The sequence below is a fragment of the Hydra vulgaris genome, chromosome 05, assembly GCF_038396675.1.
Source record: "Hydra vulgaris chromosome 05, alternate assembly HydraT2T_AEP".
In the NCBI taxonomy this organism is placed as follows: domain Eukaryota; kingdom Metazoa; phylum Cnidaria; class Hydrozoa; order Anthoathecata; family Hydridae; genus Hydra; species Hydra vulgaris.
In genome coordinates, this window is record NC_088924.1 from 32,397,347 (window position 1) to 32,422,700 (window position 25,354).

At 28.6% G+C, this 25,354-nt stretch overlaps 1 long non-coding RNA gene across 2 annotated transcripts in view; it reads left to right on the forward strand.

Moving 5' to 3' along the window:
- Positions 1-17,751: 17,751 nt before the first annotated feature.
- The window catches only part of LOC136080789 (uncharacterized), a 46,676-nt gene continuing 39,073 nt past the window's right edge, over positions 17,752-25,354 (forward strand). For both annotated transcript variants that reach the window (XR_010638642.1, XR_010638643.1), the window contains exon 1: positions 17,752-18,739. This is a non-coding gene — a long non-coding RNA (uncharacterized LOC136080789). The remainder of the gene's footprint in view (positions 18,740-25,354) is intronic.

Here is a 25,354-nt window from a genome sequence, read left to right on the forward strand (position 1 = left end):
TTATAGATTTAAAATCTACGCTTTAAATCTATTAATATATGCGTTTATTAAACGTCGATCAAACGTTTACAATATTAACTAATATAAGTCGTTATTCTGAACGTTTGATCGACGTTTAATAAACGTTTATTATATTATAATATAATAATATCACCATTGGTCAGAAGACTCACATAACAGCTTAAGTTCACGCGGTTTAAATAGTCAAAATTAAAACGAAATAAAAACTTATTAAAAAATTATTTTTTATTGGCTAAAAATTAAATTAGACTTAAATGCGTTTTCAAGATTCACTTCCTTATAACAACTGGAAGCAAAACGACTGATTAATAATTAATAAACGAGTGTCGGGTGCGCCATTTTAATGCATGGAAGTTAAAAAGCGACAATCTGCCATCCGAAATGTCAACAAATCAATGGACTCCGATGTTTTGGAAATTATTGATGACATTGGCGACATTGACACAGTTAAAAAAATATGAGTAGCTGGTCTCTCGTTATGAAAGTCCAGCTGCAAGAACTTTTTCATAAGTTTTATAAACAGTTTAAATTCATTTTTTAAACGCTAGTATGATTGTGTAACAGTAGGTATTCACCTTTGCAATAATCAAGAGGTTTAATAACTAAATATTTATTTTTCCATGCTTTATATAAGGTTACTTTCTATATATATATATATGTTTGTGTGCCACAAAATTTGAAATCAATTTTTGAAAGCTTTTTTCTCAACCAATTTTGCTCAAATTTTGCACACTTAATCATTTTCGATGACAATACAAGGAAATGGAAAAATTTGACCAAAAAAAGTTAATTAAGTTAACAAAAATTTAATTTGTATTTGCCCATAAGAACACTGAATTAATAAAAAAAAAAAATTAAAAACGTAACAGTAATTTTTCTTTCTACAAAAGATAACAAAAAAAGAATTTCTAGGCCCAATAGAATTCTGCTTGCATAAAGCATGGATTTGAAAAAAGAATTTTTTTTTTGATTAACTAGTTTTATTTTAGATGAATTTTAGCTTAATTTAGTTACATTTGCTAAAGAAAATCGATAAAACAAAGCTAGTAAAAACTACTGCATATGTTATGTCGCGACGTTACTAATTTTTTAATGTTAAAAATAAACATGGGGGTACAGGAAATCACAGAAACTTCCATTTAGAAAATCCTCTATGTGTAAATTTGTTCCGCGTAATTTCAATTTTCATTTATGAAAATTGGAATTACGCAGAACAAATTTTAATTTACATTTAAAATGCTAACTATTTTACCCTAGTTTTTTGCGGTTACAAATCAGGTTACGAAATCAGGTTACGAAATCAGACGATCAAGATATGAACGTAAAAGATGATGTTGCACAAACCGGTGGAAGATGAACAGCGGTAGATGGTATTCTAGGAAGATTTTTGATGATGCATAAACCAGACAAAACAGTGATCCAAAATATTTATTTATGAGTTTAATTTTATTAGTAATCTTTAATTTAATCTTACTATAAACTTTTATTTTCTGCTAATGAGATTAAAAAATATTTGATAGTAATTGTTACTATAAAATTTCCAATGCATAAAAACTTGATCATTTAATTGGATTAGTTATCGAGACATAAAAAAGTATAGTGTACAAATATTTTTTCTTTAAATCCCCACTATATGAAAACATTTTGTATAAGTTTATAACTTTATATATAGTTTTATAAAATAAAAGTATAATATAAGTAGTATAGTATAAAAATATATAAACATATTATAATAGTTATAAAAAATATAAAAAATAAGACCAGGTCTTTTATAACTATATCTTATTTATAAATTTTAAGACCTATATAGCTCTTATTACTTATATAAAGTTAAAAAGTTATAACGTAATTTTAATTTATATTAGTTTTAAAACTTAAATAAATTGAAATTACGTTAACTAAATCAAAGAAACTATTAGACAAGATCTAAAAGTTTAATATACGTTTACTTATACTAAATCTAAACGCTATATATACGTTAATTAAACTAGATTTAAACGTAAATTAGACGAAATCTAAACGTTTTATATACGTATAATAATCCTATAATATATGTCTAAAACACGTTTGAATATAGCCGTTTGCTTTAAACGTTAATCTGGATTTCATTCTAAACGAATAATCGACCAAATCTGAACGTTTTGTCGAAACGCTGTTTTGACGTTTAATAGGCGTTTGTGTGTTTATTGGGATGGCTTGATTTTACCGGTTTAAGTTTTTGTACTGAATAAGTAAGTTTCAAGGTGCTTATATGAATTTAATTTATTGTTTCTGGCTGCAAACAATTCAGCAATTTTAATTTTTTTTTTTAGTTTCTGTAAAACTAGTGTTTTACAGTGGTGGGTTTTTGTGTGGTTAGAAATCTTCCTCATTCAAATATGGTCTTTTCCCAATAGTATTTAAAATAGTTTAAAAATTGACTTCCTAAATTTCAGGAGCGGCATCATTCTATCGTGTTGAGGAAGATTGCCATGGTGTTGGAAAAGACACTAGCCATCGAGCAGTTCATGCAGTCCTGGCAGTTTGATTTGTTGACGAGAGGAAGTTGTTCATTGGCCTGATCCAATGTGGTTGCATTGGCGGTAGTCACATACTAATTATCGCTCTAACAAAAGATGAAGATGCACTTTTTAATTGCCACCAGTTCCATTCCTTGAATGTTCTTTGCGTTTGTGGCCCAGATTTGTTTGTTTATTACGTTAACCCTAATGGCCCTGAGCGATGGCATGATTCTAGGGTAGGTTTTAATTTTAGTTAATTTGTAATAAATAAATTTGAGCTAATTCATCAATTATCTAAATAACAATATTTAAAAAAAATTATTACCTAAGTAAAAAACTAGTTTATCATATTAAGTCATATTAAGACTTTCTTATCTAAATCCGGTCTGTCAAAATATCAAAAAATATTTTGTTTTAAAAAACGTTAAAACTTAAGGAACGAATGCATACTCTACAAATACATTATATGATCTGCACTGTCTATTCACCTTTAGAATATTTAGTATAATAATAACTAGCTAGTCTGAAAAATTTAGATTGCTTTTTCAAACATTTTAGGTGTTGCGTGAATCAACACTTTGAGACGCTTTTGAAGTTCGAGGTGAGCAAATTTTTCCAGGAGCGGTTATTTTAGGTGACCAAGGCTATCCCTGTAATGATTGGTTCATCTTACAGTGACAACCAAACAGCTTTCAAGTGTCGGTTCAATGTGGAAAATGTTTTCAAAGTGGAAAATCCGGCAAAACTAATCGTATGTGCTTGTATGGTTCACAATATGTGCATTAAAGTGGGAGATGAGGGAGAAAATCTTCCAGTAATACCTTCCGAAGCCTTATCCATTCAATTTAGCAGCCATAGCGCAGTGTTAGTGCACTTGCCTCAGAAACGCAAGATCCGTGGTTCAAACCCCACCTCTGGGCAAGTTTATGCGACATCGTTTGGGAAGGAGGAATAAACTTCCTATTAAATGCTCTTCCGCGGTGCTCTGTGATAAAACCGTAAGGGCTTCTTGGGGCATCTAAAAAAAAAAAAATTATTATAAAATAAAAAAATTTAGTTAGAGACGACACTAAAGATGAAGTTCAAACAGGTGCACGCTGCGATCAACTAATGAGTTGTTCAGTGGCAGTTGAACAACTCATTAGTTGATCGCGGTTGTTCAACTAATTTAAATTAAAAAAAATATTTCAGTGAAACTAAAATTTTGTATTTTTTACTAGTTTATTATATTCTGCTTTGTTCAAATAAATTTTGTTTAGTTTGCTTGAATGGAATAAAAAATTTTGTATTTACTTATATTGTATTGTTTAGCTAAATGAGATAGAATTAAGGGATGTTGACATTTGCTTAATTTTTATCTGAGACTAACGATAGTAACTTATATTGAAATAAATATAAAATATTCCCCAACCGTCAACTCATTAGCAGCTCTGAAATTTTGCAGATTTATTTAATGTTAAGTTAACACATAGAGTTCTATAATAAAATATAAAAAATTTTCAATCAATTTTGCCGCGACCATTAAACTTTCAAACAAAGAATACGTTTCTATACTTGGAAATTTTTTTAAAAAATAATTATATTTTATCTATGGTTCTGACTGACAAGGATTATTGGGCTCGAATGTTTTAACATTTTGAGGCATTACAGACTGGATCTGAGCCTGGAGAAGTTGTTGCTTAAGAATAATTTTTTTCATTTCGGCCTTTAATCGAGTTTTTTCCATCAGATGACGTTCAGCCCTATACTCAGTCTCTTCTTTTAGCATGTCCAGCTCCTGCTTTATCTTCACTTTCTTTAATGCACCGTAATCATTATTCGAAAAGATGTTAGTTGATCAGGATGTTGATCGTTTTGTAGAAAATTTTACCGATAGGTGTAACAAAAAATGGAGACTTTAATGATTCATGGCGTTTAAAATTTCAAAGGAATTATTTTTTACTTGCTTTTGATAGTATCAATTAATGTTAAGTATATTAAAAATCACAAAGTTACACTAATATTTAATGACTACTTGACAAAAACTAGCTAAATTATTATTTGGCTAGGCACATTGGAATCAAAAGTAATACATAGTTATGATAAAGGTTTAACAATTCGTATAAAATAAACTTCTTACATAACGTTTATTAGAGCTTGTCGAAATAACTGGTATATTCTGGGAAATTGATCTTGCAGCAAAAGACTTTAGAACTGTTTCGACAGACATTTTAGTGACGGATTTAGGCTAGGGACTGGATTAAATAGCAAAACAATGTCAGAATTTGATGTATGTGATTCTTGCTTAATTGAGATATCTATAAATTAGAGAATTTGTTTAAAATTTAAATGAAAGCACTACAAATTTTGTTTTACATAGATTGCAACTATCAACCACAGCACATCTACAGCATAATTTAAACATCAATGTTATTTTTATTTAGGATATTTTTTATCAACAACAGTTTTACCAAATTAAAATAAAGTCTTTAAATTCTCAAATAAACTTATGCGAAAATTAATTTTCTAATAACAATGCAAAAATAATTGAGTCTGGGATGTCTACAAAGTCATTTGAATTTTACCTAATTAAAATAAAGTCTTTAAATTCTCTAATAAACTTATGCGAAAATTAATTTTCTAATAACAATGCAAAACTAATTGAGTCTGGGATGTCTACAAAGTCATTTGAAGTAATATCTTTATTTAGATTGGCATCTCCAGTGAGTGTATTCGTCGAAATCTTCTTTCCAACCCTAATGTCATCATCTTTGACTGGGAGAATACGCGCTGATTCTTTTCCGATGATGTTCATCACAGTGCATTCACAGTCAGAAAGTTGGCTACCTTCAGCACCAGATTTTATAAGTTTCTTGAATTTTTCCACGGTTGATCTCCTCAGGTTTTGCCACTCAGTTGTCCAAGTATTTTCAACAGCGACAGTAGAAGTAAAACCATGAGCTACAAGAAGTTTTCTAACTTCTTGCCATTTTTCATTTCGATCTTGATTCCTACAAATCGGAGAGAGAGAGCCAATCATTTTCTCTTTATTTCGGAAAATGAAGTTAGCCATAACGGTTTTCTGTTCTTTTGTTAGCATTTGCATAAAAATATTAGTTTTCTTATTAATTTTTTTGTTTTGCTTTCATGTAATTATTGTATAGAAAACAATTTTCTTTATATAGAATTACAAGATTGTTAAACTATACTTTTGGTTTTTTAGAATTATTTTAAACTTATTCAACAAGGAAGAATTTATGCAACAAGGAAGTCAAGCCATTATTAAAACCAAGATAAATTTTAAAATTTAAAAGTAACAATTATAATTAAAAATGACACTACAAAGCAAACTACTCAGTAGCTATCCTTTTTCTCAACGGATCTGAGAGTAATTATAATTAATGTTTCAAACATACAGAACCCGAAGAATCAGAACCGCATACCATTCATTCCATCCACTAATTTTAATTATGTTCCGGTAGACCTTGACGCCGCCATTATTATTGTTTATTTTTTGCCATTATTATAATATTATTGTTGTTCATCTTAAGGTTTTTATCTTATTTATCTGTAGGGTAAATAAAACTATAGTTTTTAAATTATTTAAGAATTTAAAAAATAAATTTGTAGAAAAAACCAAAACATTTAAATGTTTTTATCATTAAACAAATCATGTAAATTTATTTGAAAAATAAGTTCTGAAAATAGATCATTAATTTTTTAGAAGTTTCCTTTTTCAATATATAAGTGTCATTAAAGCGGTATCTAGTTTTAAAGTTTCTTTTCAAAATTAGCGCGCAATTTCAAGTTGCTTTTTGCAAGATCTATTTTGAGATTTTACAAAAAACGCCAATTACATAAGAACGTCATTGTTTTAAAGGACGCGTTAAATTTTACAATGTAACTACACAATAGATATAGATATATAGATATAGATATATAAATATAGATATAGACATATAGATATAGATATATAAATATGTAGATATATATAACCCACTACCTTGTGGCTCTTAGTTGAGTAAAGACTAGAGATGGTGTCTTAATAAAAATACTCATCTTGGGCATGTTTAATGCATCCGGCTACTGCCTTGTAGAAGGTCTTCAAAGCAAAGAATTATGAGGTAAACAGATTCTATCTGTTGACCAGCCTCGAACCCCTTCTTCATCTATTAGGCTGGCGCAGATGTATTTTTAATACATTGTTTCCAGTTTAGGAAGCTGAATGCTGGATCTTCTTGACTCAACGCATGAGTTTTGCTTGTGTCTCCGTTTTTATGAATTGATAACTTATTCTGTTATCTCCCAATGAGGTTACAGCTCTAAAACTCAGTTTTATGATTCTGAGGCCGGCTGGTAGTCAGGTTTCCCGAACTCTGTGGTAGCTCTCAGAGAAGCTGATTCCATCAACAGCTGAAAAATATCAAAGTATTAACAGTGCCATGTTGCGCATGGATGGTGTCCCTGTTTGTACTTTTGGTGGGCATTACCAAGGCCATATTTGGAGCACTTTATTACAGCCAAGGGTTTATTAGTAGTAATGAGGCAATTTCTTGGGCTATGAAATAGTGTATTGAGTACTATCTATGGTTTATGTCAAGTTCTTTAACAAATTTAAAAATGATTAAAGTACCAAAAACTATAAAACACAAAAAACTATCATTATCACCAAGTTCATCATTCACTAATATTCGTAGTCTTAGAAGTAACTTTTCTTCTGGTGAGTCTTATCTCTTGCAAAGTTCACCAGATCTACCTGCTCTTTGTGTAGTTAATTTGAGTTCAGCCGACTCATCTTGTGATCTTAGTGTTGATGGTTATCTTCCTTTAATTCTTAAAGACTCCAATAGCCACATGCTTGATGTGGGTATTTACATTCTTGCACTCTTTTCGATGTTATTTCTAATCATGTTGACCAAGCCCTCTCTTTTAATTCATAATGTTGTTGTTGTCGGTGACTTTAATACTCATCACACTGAATGGCTTGGATAGAGTGTCAGTGACTCTGCAGGCATTGAAGCCCACAACTTTTGTCTTTTTCAATCCTTAACTCAAATAGTCAACTTTCCAACTCGCTTTCCAGACAACCCAAATCATTTACCTTCTCTACTTGACTTATATCTTATATCTGATCCTAGTCAGTGCTCAGTTTCTCCACATTCACCCTTAGGTGCTTCTGATCTTTCGTCTTCCTGTTGACAAATATGCTTCTTAAATAACATCGTGGATTCAGGCTGCCATGGAATCTTTTATTCCCTCTCAACAATTCCAAGTCAAACCTTACTTTTCTTTATGGTTTTTTTCACATTGTGCTACTACAATATCCAATCGAAACCGTTACTTGGTTACGTCTGTTTATTACTGCTTAAAACTACAATGGTTTTTAGCAGTAATAAACAGACGTCTGTTTATTACTGCTAAAAACCATTGTAAAAAGGTTTTGTCTAACACCAAAGCCCGCTATTCTCAGATTATGAAATTTCGTATTTCATCTCAAAAATTAAGCTCTCGTGACTTCTGGAAAATTTTTAACAGTATCAATAATAAGGGCAAATCTGTAATTCCACCTCTCTTGCATGGTTCAGACTCTGTCATCTCACCTAAAGACAAAGCTGAATTTTTTGTTAAGAACCTTTCATCAATATCATTTCTTGATTCCAAACAGGTTGATCCATTGCTTAACATTTGTATCACTCCAGCTTCTGTATCTAAAGTGATTTCCTGATTAGTCTCTTCTACAGCTTGTGGCCCGGACAACATAACTGTTGTCTATGCTTTTAAAACTATTCAACAAGTGCTTATCAGAGTCTTGTTTTTCAGCCTGCTGGAAAGCGGTATCTGCTATCCCTATTTTCAAAAATTCTGGGGAGCGATCTGATTCGTCTAACTACCGTCCCATTAGTCTTCTTTCTATCATAAGCAAGGTTTTTGAATTTTTAATTAACAAACACTTAATCTCTCATCTTGAATTTAATAACTCACTGATCATCAACATGAATTTCGATCTTCTCGTCTTACAGCTGATTTGCTAACAGTAATAACCGATAAGTTTTATAGTGCATTAGATAAAGGTGGAGAGGTTAAGGGTAAAAAGTGGTTGGTTTGACTCAACATGTTTTGAGGACTGGTTTTTCTCTTTACTTCTTCCAAGACTTAAGAAGGCTCAAGGAAGAAGTGTCATTATAGGTGATAACGTATCTTCACATTTGAGCATTGCAGTACTGGATGCATGTCAAAGCAATAACATAGGATTTGTGGCATTACCAGCAAACTCTACACATCTCACGCAGTCATTAGATGTTGCCTACTTTAGACCTATGAAGATTAACTAGCGCAAAATATTATGTGAATGGAAGGAGAAATGAAAAGGAAGGAGAGTTGCTTCTCTTCCTAAAGATGAATTTCCTAGACTTTTAGACCGTTTAATTACCAACTTAAATGAACATGGGAATGATAACCTTAGAGCTGGTTTTCGCAAAACTGGAATTTTTCCATTAGACAAGTCTCAAGTGCTTTTTTAGATCATTTATGTAAGTCACTGGATGATCCCTCAGATGGTTCTAAAAAACCAAAGCGACGTAAAGTATGTGCTGTCCCAGGTAAAAGTTTATGTTCAACAGATATATCATCTTGTGTTATAAATGAAAATAATAGATTAAATTCAAATAATGTAGATACACCTATCAGTATTATAAATACAATTGAGACCAACAACATTTACTTTGCTGGCCCAAGTGCAAATACTGGAACTACTGAGACTTCTAATCTAATTTTTGCGGAGGTAAGTTTAGTCGTAGAAAGTCATACAGAATCTTTAGATCATTCAGCATTAGACAAAAAGAACTTTCAAAATATTGATAAAACAAAAAATGTTTGTAAAAAGGAGAAATTGTTAAATCTTGTAGAGAATTGTTATGTAATTGTTAAATACAACGGAGAGTTAAATCCTGGACAGGTTTGTTTATTTATTTTGAATTATTTATGTTTAGCTAATCAATTAGTAAACTTTATAACTAATTATTTTAATAATTAATATTATTTAATGTAATATCTATTGAATAATTTTAAAGTAACTTTCGAAATTTTTTTTTCTGCAGTTAAAAAAATTAAGAAAAAATGGAGCAGAAATTACTATTATGAAAAAAAATGGACTTAACTGGAAAAGTTGCACTACCAGCAGTGCAACTTTTTTTTCCCCAGTCTGAAATAGTCGATTTTATTGAGGAACCAAAGAAAATTTCGAAAAGAGGAATTTATTCAGTTCCAGAACTTTTTCACTAAATTTTTTAAAACATTCATTTAGTCATTTTTGTTTACTTTATACCTAAATTGTTTTGTTTACTTGGTACCTATACTTGTTTAATTTGTACCTATATTTTATTTACTGTATACAAGAACTTTGTTACTAAATCTTTTTTTGTCATTTTATTTTTGTAAATTTATTTTCTTTGCCTAAATATTGTTGTTTTTATTGTTGTTTTGCTTCCTTTAGTCCCTTTTTACAGGGTCGGGCCAAAGTCACCCTAACACACAGGGTGACTTTGGCCCACCATTTAAACCACCCAAAAGATACTTCAGGTAAATAATTTTCAAGTGGGAGACAGATAGTTCTAACTGTCCTTTCTATGTACTTCTAATAGTACTTAGTGTTTGAGGAACTAACTTTTGTGGCTTTCATGCAATAGACATTAAGGTGCAAAATGGGCCAAAGCCACCCAATCTTACTGTAATAAAAATGAAATTAGGTTTTTGGGCATCATCACATCATCATCATCACTCTTCAAACAAATCTCTAAAAATCCATTTTGTGTCCCCCAAAATTGCGAGTTTTAGGCCTAGCATCTGACAGCAACAACTTTTGGCAAATTTTATTTAAAATTTTTTACATGGATGTTTAAATTGTGTCACTATTTTAGATTTTTATTAAATAAGTTCCTACATGTTTTTTTACATAATATATTTATGGAGTATTATTCTCTTTTACTACAGCTATCAAGCTGATTATATTGACTCAATCACCTTCAGCTTTAATTTGAAGCTGATGAGTTTAAAGCTTAAGCTGAAATATCAGTTGCAACCCCTACTTTTTAGACAATATAGTTGTTTTGATGTATATACTTTATCATAATACATGTTTTTTTTTTATACTTGAATACTTATTTTTTTATTTTATAATACATGTTTATTTTTAATACGTGTTTTTTTACAATATTTTAAAACTTAAGAAAATTTTGACTTTTGCCCAATATTCTATAGATTAAAAAAATATTTTCTTACATTGTTATGGTAATAAGCAAAGGTAGTATTTACTCCAATCATTATATTTGTCCTCGAAGTTCATGCGATTCTATCATACAAAAGTTTCTTAATAATTCTAATAAATAAAAATTATTACCATTATTATTGTTATTATTATTATTACTATTATTATTATTATTGCTATTATTATTACTGTTATTATTATTATATTTACTAACCTACTATTAACCATTACTAATATTTACTATTATTACTATTATTACTACTATTAACCATTACTAATATTATTATATTTACTAACCTACTATTAACCATTACTAATATTTATTAAAAAATACATTTTAGTTGTTGAAGTCACTTTTACTCATATCAATATGCAAATATTGTCAACAGTCAGGGTCTAACAAACAGAAATTTTCTTAAACATGCTGCAAAATACAAGATACATATAATACATAAGATACAAGATACATATAATACATAAGATACATATCATCTAGGACCTATTGTTGTTTACTTGGAACTTAATATTTTATATCAACATTTTAAAATTAACTTATGGAAAGCAAAAACGGTGTTTTACTTATTATAACTAAGTTATAATAAATAAGTGTATGGTTATGATCTGTATTATAACTAAGTTATAATAAATAAGTGTATGGTTATGATCTGTATTATAACTAAGTTATAATAAATAAGTGTATGGTTTTGATCTGTATTATAACTAAGTTATAATAAATAAGTGTATGGTTATGATCTTTATTATAACTAAGTTATAATAAACAAGTGTATGGTTATGATCTGTATTATAACTAAGTTATAATAAATAAGTGTATGGTTATGATCTTTATTATAACTAAGTTATAATAAATAAGTGTATGGTTATGATCTGTATTATAACTAAGTTATAATAAATAAGTGTATGGTTTTGATCTGTATTATAACTAAGTTATAATAAATAAGTGTATGGTTATGATCTTTATTATAACTAAGTTATAATAAACAAGTGTATGGTTATGATCTGTGTTATAACTATTATAACTAAGTTATAATTAACAAGTGTATGGTTATGATCTGTGTTATAACTATTATTTTCTTTTAGTTATTTATGTTATCAAGTTAAATTAGAGTTTTAAAATTAAAGTTTGAATGCAAAAGTTTAAATCAATAAATATTTTATCAGTATTGTAAATACAAGTTAAATATTATAATTATTTATAAGTATAAGTATTGTAAATATAAGTTATTATAATGTATATTATGATACTATTGTTGATATTACAAGGGTATAATTTTAAATTATAGTCCAAAAAAATCAATAATTTAAAAATGCAATTGATGCATAACAATAAAGCTAATTTATTTTTTATTTTATTATTTGCATTTATTTGTAAACACTTGATATTTATATCTGACAGTGGGTAAACTTTGTTAACATTAGTCATTTTGATTGCATAAAATATAGAAAAATCAATGGAAAAAAGTGGATTTGTAAAAATGATTTAAAACCTTAAATATAAACTATCCATCACAACTGTTTGCTTTTTTTGAATGTTTCTAAATTAACTTTTTGAGCAACTTTAAAGCAGATATTACCATCACTAGCAGAAACAAAACTTTAAACTTTGATCATTTTAAAAATGCAAGCAGTGTCTCAAAGGAATAGTTACTACATGTTTAATAGTTACTAGAACGTACTTTAAACATATTAAACTTGTAAATTTATTAAGAAAAAAAAAAAAAAAGTTTTTTTATAATAATAATTTAGGAATGAAATTCTAAAACAACATAGAGTTTCACAATGAAAAAATACACCGAAAAAACAATTTCTTTTGAATTACAATGTAAATATAATGTATACAAAAAATACAATGCGTAAAAGTTAAATTTTTAAATTTATTTCACGCTTAATACGAATTATAAATGGCAATTATCTAGTAAGTTTTGTTATGATTTTTTTAACTTAAGTTAAACCTTTTGGGAACCTTATGGGAAACCCTTCAAATCTCCAGATCCTTTGGCCCTGATAAATACCAGATAAAACCCAATTAAGCAAATTTGCTTGATTTTTTTACCGTCCGGAAACCAAAACACTTACCCATCAAAATCCCGTTCCCGTAAATGATCTATAACTCTTTCAGACAAAAACCATACGTACCCATTTGCCAATGTTGACTGGGTATGTATTAATATTAGGAATTAACTTTATATAAAGAACATCATTTTTCATTTAATAAGTATTATTGTAAAGTAGTTTCAACAAAGTCTCATTAAATTAAAATTTGTTCTTCAATTAAAAGGTGTTCTTTTCTGCTTAAAAATAATTGTTTGTCTTAATAAATCTAACGTGTTATGGTAAATAAACATTATTCTGAATTTGTTTTCTTAAGTTATCAGAAAGAAAAAAACAGAAAGATTTATAGATCTTTAAAACCTTGTACAGAATGTGATCATAAAGCATTTGATCTGATGAAATCTGAACTTTTTAAGAAACTATTGTTTTTGTTGACAAGATTGTTGAGGTCATGCTGGATCCAAACAAAAAGTTTAAAATTAGCGAGGAAAAAAAAAAGAAAACTAGATTTGATTGAAAGCAACATACACACACACACAAAAAAGATACTTGCAACAAGAAATTAATGTTTATTGTTAGGTCTTCAATCCAAAGTCATGAAAATGTAAAAAATATAACTGCTTCGGGATATATAATTGGTAATTTTAAACCGCATTAGATAAAAAAGTTATATGTTTCTAGAAGTTTCTAGAAGTTTCAAGTGATTTTTTTTATGAGTAAATTTAAAAAGTTAGCTGTTATTTTGTAAGACAATAAATAAAATTTTTATTTAGAGAGACGCTACGTGGTAATACTTTTTAAACCTCATTTTATAAAACAGAGAGTAAAGCATTTTCCGAGTTTTAAATATAATTTAAAAAGAAACAAAAACGAAACTTTAGGTTATATGATGCATTAAATATTTCGTAATTTTTCCAATGATGAAACTAATCGAAAATTTAAATAATTTTCTTTTAAATATTAATGCATAAAAACACTTTACTTTCAATCTGACGAATATCAGTAACAGTCAGGCAATAATTTTTTGGGGAAATAATGTGACGTTCGTTTATTTTTTCCATCTTTAGAAAAAGATAGATCAAATTTATTATTACTCTTTAAATATATTTAAATATCACCCAAAGTTTCCTTTTTATTTCTTTTTAAATTCATTTTAAACTTATATATAACTTAAAAATGTCTATATTAATTAGTGTAAGAAATTAATTTATGTAACGTTTTACACCGTTTTTACTTCATTCTCCAAATTAAGGGGGTTGTTCTTCTACAAATTAATGGGGTTGTAAATTTCACATTACTTTTAAACACGAAAAGACTATTAAATTAAACTTAAAACATGTCAATAAACTTAAGTTTAGTATAACATGCTAAATATATATTTTATATTACCCATTGAATTCACATTCGGGATAGAGGGGCTGCGTCTTGGAGTACTTTTGAGTTCCATCAACACGAATTTTTAAAAAACACTGTCATTTGACATAAGCATGAACATACTTAAGTTTGCACTTTGTCTGAAATTGTTACCTAAAACATCAACAAATCCTGGCTACGCTACTTGTGTTTAATGAAGCATTCCTTAGACATCTTCTAATTGAACATGAAGCGGACGTGGCTTTATTGACTATACTATATATATTTTTAACTTTTAATATTATCATTATCATTTTCAAAATTAGGGTTTTGAGCAACTATTCTGGCATCAGTAGCAAATGAATAGTTGGTCAATACATTGCAACCTAAACCAATAAAGGCTTTTACTGATTTTTTTGTTTTTAATTTTTGTTAATATTTTGAATGAATTGTCATCATTACACACTAAAAATTAAAGGTAGAAATTTTTAGTTAAGGTAGGATATGTGATATACCCTTAGTAAGGTATTATTTTCTACCTTATAAGGTAGAAAATTATACCTTTAAGTTAGAAAATTGTATGAAAAATAATTGTTTTTAATATAATTTTCTACCTTAAAAGGTAGAAAATTATACCTTACTAAGGGTATATTACATATCCTACCCTAAGGTAGAAATTTCTACCTTTTTTTTTTAGTGTGTAGCTTCTGCTATCTACTAGATGAATGAATTTTAGAACTTTATATAAAGCCTTGGTCCATGGGCTGAAGAACAAATATGGTGGTACGGGGAGAAATGTATGATATGTTATGATTTGATAAATAATGATGTTATTGAACTTTTCAATGGTGGGTTAGCAGGGCAGTTAATTATAAAATACACTACATTTTGTCCTAAGAACAAAAAATAAAAAGTCAGGTTTTTTAGATTGTTTTTTAAAAGGAAAAAGACCTTTGTGAAGTTTTAGATTTGCGAACAACAAACATGAAAAAAAAAACGAATTTTAAATCGTTTTAAATGGCTATTTTAAATTAGCCATTTAATAAAAAGGAGGAGGTAAAAATTGCTGTAGAGCCTAAAAAAATTTTGTATTTAATAATTATTATAATATTCAGAACAAGCTACTGCTCAAGCGTTAATTTGTTCTTATGCTGCTCTTTTTTTATAACGGGTGATTTAAAAAGTCTCAACAGTTTTGTTATTGAAAATAAAGATGATGCACATTTTTCTATTTTTATTAAAATATCAGACTTACCCTTATTAACATCTAAGTCGAATCTAAGATTTTCTCAACAAAGAATTCAAAAGCTAAAAGAATTTTTTTTTCTGGTTGTTTAAGTGCACTAAATTTTTATATCCAAAGGTAGTGTTTTATTATCATCTTTAGGCATGCTCTATCATTTCCATATATTGATGTTTTATTTCTATGAAAAAAGTGCCAGGAAATTATACAATTTTGATGCCAACATGTTGTGGGGCAAAACGGGACGTTTTGGTTTATTGTATTTTGCCGATATCTGTCACGGTAATATTGGTCCGTCGATAAATATGATCCCAGACTAAATTTCTCTAAGAAAAATTATCCACCCGGATATTTTTTTTTTCTGAAAAAATTGGTCTGAGCAAGATAATATTGGTCCGGAAAATACTTTTAGTTTATAATCTAGTTTGCATATGCGCTTTTTAATATTATCATGGAAGATGAACTGATTCAAAACGTTTTTATTTATTCAACAAAAAAGCAATACCCTGATGAAGATTTAGATAGTGAAGAAAGAGTAATTATAAAAAAAGCTTCAAATTTTTTTGTTTCTGAAACCGGAGAGTTATTATACTAGTATAAAAAGAAAGATAAGGTAACTCGATATATTGATATTTTATAAGGCTAGCGGTAATTGCCGGCAAATAATTCTGGGGTTAATTGCCGGCAGTGCTGGCAAATATTTCTGGGGTTAATTGCCGGCAGCAAAAGCAAAAAAACAAATTAATTGACAAATATGACATAGTACCTGACAAATTGATTTATATAAACTTTGAAATTCTAGCCGCCAGTACAAAAAACAATATGATAATGAATTATTTTAAATGCAATCATAGATTGCAGATTAGCTACAAGAAGTATAAATGGGATCTGCTTTTAACACGAACCCAAACTTTGTATCTACTGGCATATTATCTAACGGCGGTGCAAAAAAACAAACAAAAAAAAACAGAAAAAACCTGTATGCAATACATCCAAAGACTTTAAATTATGTTCCGACATCGCAAAGCAAATATATTTGTGAGTTGCTTGCAATGCAATAACAGACATTGAATTATCTACCGGCATATAATAACGGTATTGTAATGCAATAGAACAAATAATTCAAATATTTGCACGCAATTTGGTCACGTTAACCTTTCGACATAAAAATTAAAACATTCATTTTGAATATTTACTTTAAAAGTAATAGAACAAAGGGTGCACAATTTGGCTCTAATTTTTTTTAAAAACAAAATGTTTTTTTAAAACAGAAGACTTTTTATTAGTTTGAAAAAATTTTAAACTAATAAAAGTTTACTAACTTTTGAATCGTTTCCATATTTGTTCCATATTTGATCTGATTGTTCCATATTTGTTCTTGTTCCATATTTGATCTGATTGTTGCCTAATGATTCAAAAGGTGAATTTCTGTGTGAAATGTCATTTCAACGAAAGGTAAATTTTTGTGTGAAATGTCATTTCACACAGAAATTTACCTTTTGAATCATTTGGCAACAATCAGATCAAATATGGAACAATCAGATCAAATATGGAACAAATATGGAAACGATTCAAAAGTTAGTAAACTTTTATTAGTTTGAAATTTTTTCAAACTAATAAAAAGTCTTCTGTTTTTAAAAAACATTTTGTTTTTAAAAATAATGATGTCATTTCAACAGTAACCATACCACGAAGACTTCTTAGCTAACTTAACCAACAAAAATAAATAAATTAATATTATGACCATATCGGCAACTGTAGTCATGTGTACGTTGTTGGTAATTGTAATAATTAAAAAATCCTGTATGCCCATGTATATATTTATGTAAATATTAGTATCTGAATATATATATATATATATATATATATATATATATATATATATATATATATATACACAGGGGCTAGGAAAATAATTTGGGCGGCGGTCCCCCTCCCCCTGTGCTGGTGCCTGCCTTTAGGAAATTTAGCGGAAAAAGTCGCGAAAAAAACAATATCTGCCATAAAAAAAAGTCCTTTATTTCTGAATTTGGGCGGCGCACAATTCGGCGCTCAAATACGCTCGGCTCTGTCGAAAACAGGCCAGAATAGCCCCTGATATTTATATATATATATATATATATATATATATATATATATATATATATATATATATATATATATATATATATATATATATATATATATATATATATATATATATATATATATATATATATATATATATATATATATATATATATATATATATATATATATATATATATATAGGCACTTTATGCACTGTGCCTAGAGCCTACGAATCTACAGGGGCCTACAAAAGAAATGAAAAAAAAAGAAATTTTAAAGTGTTTTTCATTTCATTAATAAAACAATCATACAGATGCAGCATAATATTCATAATTGATAGAAATGTTTATAATCAGACAGTATAATTAGATGACATTAACTTTTCGACTTTTGGTATTTGCAAAATCAACTATAACATCTTCAAATGTCATCTCCCGCATTACTTCATTTTCAATTGATAGCAGTGCCAAGGAGGATAGTCGGGCTTGTCCCATAGTTGAACGCAGATAGTTTTTTATCAGTTTTAATTTTGAAAAAGAACGTTCACCTTCTGAATTCGTGCCTAATATAGAGAGATAAATCCTAAAAGCGATATTACCATTTGGAAAACTTGCAACTAGTTTATTGTCTATTTGCAGCTTAATCTTATCAGACACCGATTTACCATCACTAAACATTTGAGAAAACAGCAAAAAGTGGTTTTAGCCACTACTTCCTCACTCGACAAAGATCTGTTGTCAAGAAGAAAGTTAAACCTTTCGTACAATACTTTATAAGCTGCTCTGCGTTTTTCCATCTCATTATTATGTCTGTCTATGATAACGTAATACTGTTGAATACGGAAATTATCACTGGCACTAACATTTAAACTGGGATTACTTGTATCCATAACTTCGTCATCAAATCGCTTCCGTATTCGCTTGCGTTGTGTAGCTTCTTTGTAATCAGATTCTGTGAGATATTTTGCCTGGCCTTCGAATGTTTCAAACTTACTGCGTGTATCATGAAAATACTATATGAGACCATCGTATAGTTAATGATGGTGCACAGCTCAATACCCGTATTAATCCTGTAAGGCTTCATTGACAATATTCATCTCTTGAAGTAAATCTTTCCAAATCACACACATTAACGCAGTTTCAAAGTAGTCTAAATGTTTAACCAGTGATTTCGCTTCATGAACAGCTGCTGGTGGTTGATGTTTGCTGTTAGTGACTTCACATAATGCTTGACGAATTTGTAAGTAATTTGCATAGAAAGCTCTTGTAAACTATTGATAATGTAAACTATTGATAAATTTAAACAAACATTTAAAACAAATAACAAACCATAGATTGAACCATACAACATAACATTTAACAAAACTTATTAATAATTTACAAAAGCGTAATCATAACAAATAAAATACCTACCAAATAAAATCCTACTTTTTAAAATAATACGTGGAATTCTGAGAATTTCATTTTTAAATAAATGTAAACTATTGATAAATTTAAACAAACGTTTAAAACAAATAACAAACCATAGAATGCTGAATTTTTAATGGCTTTTCATGATCATAACTAAAGTAATGATAGTGAGAGAAATACAATTAATGAAATGGTTACACTTTAATTTCTTTGAGGCATAACATGTGTACAGATACAGAATAATCAAACAAACAGCGACTGTAGGCCCATTAATGACTATGTACAAAAATTAAAAAATAATGTAAATTGAATAACGTGTACATGACATTTAAATTGAAAGAAAGGCCTACAGCTACATTTTTATGCAAAGTGCCTAGAGCCTACGATGCTCCAAAAACGGCCCTGTATATATATATGTATATATATATATATATATATATATATATATATATATATATATATATATATATATATATATATATATATATATATATATATACATATATATATATATATATACATATATATATATATATATATATATAATATATATAAATATATTATATATATATATATATATATATATATATATATATATATATATATATATATATATATATATATATATATATATATACACACACACATAAATAAGTTTAATTTTGCTGTGAGCATATATTCAGCAAGAGTGCTCGATGAATGATATAAGAGCTATATAATTGATTTTTTGAGGAGATTAAAAAAATAACTACATATATATATATATATATATATATATATATATATATATATATATATATATACATATATATATATATATATATATATATATATATATATATATATATATATATATATATATATATATATATATATATATATATGTATATATATATATATACATATATATATATATATATATATATATATACATATATATATATATACATATATATATATATATATATATATATATATATATATATATATATTTATATATATATATATATATATATATATATATATATATATATATATATATATATATATATATATATATATATATATATATATTATACAAAAATTTCTGTATTATTACTAACTTTCACACAACTTAACTAAAATATATTAGAGAGCCACTAATTGTACTGAAAATGTAGTTCAAATTCAATAAAAATACTATATCATCTTCAGTTATTGGTTTAAAAAAACAGATAAGATAAAACTAACTGGTTTTCTTAACAAAATTCAACGACTATTATACAAAAATATAAAAACTCTCTGTATAAGTACTAACTTTTTAATCTGCTTATATAAAATATAATAAGAAAGTAATTGATTTTAATGAAAATTAGACAAGGAATCAATGAAAATACTATATCAACTATAGTTCTTGGTTTGTAAAAGGCTTTTTCAAAATGGTAGGCCTATCACCCTTACTCAGACAACAGCGACAAAAGAACTTTCTAGACGGTTTTCCTCTAATACCACTACAGCAAATGTGATACTAATTTATACAGTGATCACACTGCACCCAATCTGACTAAGAAAATTGTGCTGGAGATTCATTCGATTTACAATCGTTGCATCGATACGACTTTTTATCTGCATTAATGTAATGCTGTATTGATCGAATTAGGTGCCATGCATCAGCTAAAAAGTAAGACTTTAGATCATTTAAACCAAATCGACTATCACAAACGGTAGCACTGAAGTTACATAGAATATCTTTGCGTTGGCCTTTACAAGCACAATTTTAAATTTCTCAATGCATATTCAAAAACAATATGCTTCAATCTAAATGAATTTTTTTCTAAGGTTGTCATTTTTTCCCATACTTTCAGACAAGTACTTTTATACACTCGCTGAGAACAAGGTAAAAGAGGTCTACCCTGTTTTATTGATGTAGCAGGAAATTTTAGATATTGAATTGACATATTCAGCTTTTGATCGTCTGAGATTTGCCTATTTATACTTTTGTTTGTTAAATTTTTTGTTTCTACAGTTAAATTTTCCTCGTCTAAACTATTTTTAAAAATGTCAATAGCACTTACTTTATCTAAATTTTCACCATCAACATTTTCCGACTCAACAAGGCATGATTGAGTTTCAAAGCCCTGAATGTTTGAATTTCCTAATGATGATAAAATCGCTGTAGTGACGTCTGCTTTAACTCCATCTAGCATTTGATTATGCTGTTGCCATTCTCCACGTATAACCTGTCGTGCAATTGAATTTAGATATTGAAGAGCCTTCAGAAATGTTGCCTTTGACTCGTCACTTAAAATGTTAGCAATCTTCATTGCAATAGAGTACGCTACCTGGAAAAATTTAAAATTATTAAAACAATTAAAACATGATAGTAATTATAGATTTTTTATAAATAACCAAAATAATTAAGAGTTAAATATATTTTTTTTTAAGTGCTGGGTATCTTCAAAAAAGTAATAAAAATAAACAATCAAAACAATCAAACCAATCAAATAAATCTTTTTTCACACGTATTATACAGTGTCAAGGGTATAACATGTGTTACTTTTGAAGAAACATTTAATGGTGCTACAGTTGTATTTATAACCCATCTCTTATTAACTAATGTTATATCAAATATGTGCAAAGAAAGGGTTTGCCTGACATAAAAAATATGGCAACAAGGAAGGCCATTTTCCGTAAAAGCATCGCAAGTACAGGAATCAGATAAAGATCTTATTAACTTTCCTTTCACAGTGAAAACAAAATTATTGTTACAAACTTCCTAAATAAAAAAATGAATAAAAGAAGTAAAAAAAAAAAATCAAAATAAGATAAAAAAACAAAATAAGATAAAAAATTAATAATTTGTTAAAAGAGAAATATAAGAAAAGTGTTCTCAAAATGAAAAGTACTCAAATGAGTTTAAAAAGTAGAAAAGTACTCAAATGAGTTTAATCATAGGTTGCATCATTAGATTTCATGAAGTATAGTTGCTTCACTATTTTTTTAAGTGCATATGAAGATACCTTTGCAACAGCATCCAAAAGCTTGTCAGGTATTATTATTGGCATCTTCATAGTTGCATTAAAGTAGCTGTGTTTTGTTTGCACAGAACGTATCTATGTTGAATAAACGCATCAGTTCAAATAAAAATTTTAACGGTAAAGAGTTCATTCATATTTCATCAAGAGGTAGAAATGCTTCAGATGAAGAAATGACTGACACTACAACTGTTTCAGCAGCAAGTCTGTCCTTTGAGGTGACTTCAACCAAGTTCTTGTGTAGAGTACTCTTTGTACATACATGAGCAAAACCACGACCAATGACTGAAAAGCATTTTCCACATCTTTTCTCTACAGTATTTTGAGCTTTTGTAACCTTGGCTTATCCTGGGTTGGATGAGTTTTCAAGAAAAGTAGGCTTAATTTTTCCTGATAGTCTTGCAGTTGAGCAAATCTTGCAATCACAGGTTGAAGTTCTGGTCAGTGTTTATTGACTGATTGAATTAAAGTTGTGAAGTTCTGGCAAAGTGACTTTCTGACCTTCATCACATCTTCTAAGTGATGATCTACAGGCCTCACATACACCAAGCGGAACTCTTGGGTCTTAAAATCCAATCTGTTTCTGTAAAATAACCTGTGATCTGTGTTTCATATCGTCAGTCAGTGCTCTAGAAGCCTTTTTGAAACAAAGAAAGCAGATACATTTTCGGTTTTCTTCATGAGTCTTTGCCCTATTAGGCATTTTGTCATGAAAAACTATGTTTTTTGTTTTAAATAAACACAAATCTAAATAACACAAATGTAAACAAACATATACATATTTTTCCCAGAATTTTACGTGACTTTTAGGTTTGTGTTGCGCTACAAAACTGCGAAGGCTTTGCTCGCTTAACTCCAGAAAAAAAATTTAAAAAGATTTTTCGTTTTTTTGTTGTTGACAGTGAATTTAATTGCATTGTTTTTTATGTATGTAGAGTTACTTTGACTTAATACAGAAATTTTTTTTAATACAACTGATTTTATTTTCTTTGAACCTTTTCATTTATAGCATAAACTTTAACTTGTTTTTAGCAATACCATGTTCACTTGACAGAATAGCTAATTCAGCAAGTCTTTCTTGCTGCATAAATGTTCTCAAAAATGTTTTTATCAGTTTGAGTTTTAAGCAGCTTGGCTCGCCACTAGCCAGGGAAACTGGAAGTGTAGAGAAAACCAAACAACGAACGTATTGTCTGTATAAGAGTAAATCTTTCTTCAACAGAGAATTTTTGCATACCAAGAACTCTAACTAAAGCTATCAGCCGTTTCAAGATTTGCTGCCAATACTGTTCTTCTATTTGAACAAGACGCAAATGTTCAGCATCAATTGTTTTATTGTTTCACAGTTGCAGCTCAAACTCTTTCCATGACTGAAAATTCGCTCGATGTTCACTGCTTTTCTCATGCCCTGACAGAAATGCGAACATGTTTTTCCAATCATGTGAAGCATTGGAAGAAAGAGATGACGCAGCTGTTGTGCTACTGGTAAACAGTTTGCAGCAGAAGCAATGCACAGAGTCATTACTTACAGAATACTGCAGCCAATGACTGCGAAATTCATCTCCAATGACAAGCCGGCGGTTGTAATGGTTTTTTAAAAATTTTCTTTGCATACTGTCAAAATGAAAGTCAAACTGATCAACTTGTTTTAGTCCATGTTCTATCGAAAGTTATCGCATTTCATCATCAAATACAACCTAAGTAGCCGGATTGCTATAGTTAGCATATAGACCAGAGAAGTTATCAATTTTATGCACTTTAGATTCTTTTTGTGCTACGTGTATTACATTATGTAATTCAAACTCTCCTGATACTGTCATCTCATTGGCTTCCCTGTCTGCTTCAACTTGATTTTTTAACTCATCTGTACCATTTTCATTTCTCTGCCGTGAACATAGATACTTTAACAAAGAATCAGACTGTTTTGTTATAAACCCTTCATTTGCAGCCCGTCGTTTACAATATTGCGCAACAGACAATTTTTTCTTTCTGTCATCGTGGATTAAAATAACAAAGGAAACTGCTAAAAATAATAATAATGATCACCTCGTGCATCTTTAATATCTTTGAATTAAAATATTATTTTAACTTCATTATAAAGTTTTAAAGATACATTTTAAAACTTTTAAAGCTTCATAAATATAAATAATAACACTCTATTAGTATAAAAACACAATATTGTAGATTGTAGAACAAGATAACGATTGACAAACGACTTAAAGGATTGCAAATTATATGAACCAGAAAAGCAAGATGAAGGAAGCAAATTCCAAAGAGCTGATGTTCAAGGAAAAAAGCTAGACAAATAAGAGTTTTTGAAGCACTTAGGAACAGTCACAGAAAAAAAGATAAGACTTAATTGAATGACAAGTAACACGAGAATGAATTTTAGTAGATAGTATAAGAGATGCTAGCTCTTTAGAGCAGTGCCCATTATAGTATTTGTAGAAAAGAGAAAGAGAAGTAACATTACGACGATGTGATAATGGTTGGAGGTTGGCTGCAAGAGCAGGTCCAACTATGTTTACAATGCGTTTTTGCACCTGGTCTAAAAGAGAAAGGGCATCATTAGAAGATCCGCCCCAGATATGGCAACAGTATTCCATACAAGGCCAGATTTGAGATTTATAGAGATAAGGAATAGAATCCGAAGTAAGAAAGTGTCAAGCTCGATAAAGAGATACAACCTTAGCAGATGCTAATTTTGCAACTGATTTGATATATGGTTTCCAAGATCGGAAATAAGAGTTAATCCTAGAAAATGAAGAGTGGATGACTCATCGAGTACATCACCGTTCATAAATATAGGAAGATCTAAACTATTGCAATAACGATTGGCTGAAAAAAATTTAGTTTTATCTTCATTCATATTTTAGTTTTGTTCTTTTTCACAAAATAATGTCAATAACTTAATGGACTACACTTACTTGAAATACTTCCTGGTAGTTATTTTGTAAGTTTTTAAACAACTTTGCCTAATCATTCTTGATGATTGAATCATCTTGATTTATCATCAGAGCCTAGCAGCGCCAAGCCTATCAAGTCAGTAATATAGTTTTAAAAAAAGCTAAATTTCCTGGAATGTCGTTTATTCTATTTTATTTAGCTTTCCTTTTGGTTTTAAATTAACATTTAGTTTATTTACTTGGTATTTCTTGGTATTAATTTATTTATAATTTTTTAAAAGTAAATACCATAAATGGTATTTACATTTAAACAAATAAAAATTGGTTATCAAAAATGCCATGTGTAAATTCATTTGTTCATTAAATTTGATCACCCTGTAAACCATAATTGAGCTCACTAAGTTTTTCTGTGATGTTGCACAGAAAAAATGAAATTTATACTGCACCATTCATTATTTTAAAATTTATTGTAATTTTAATTGTATTGTTGTGAAAAAATACGTTTGTATCTTTCCTTAAATTAAT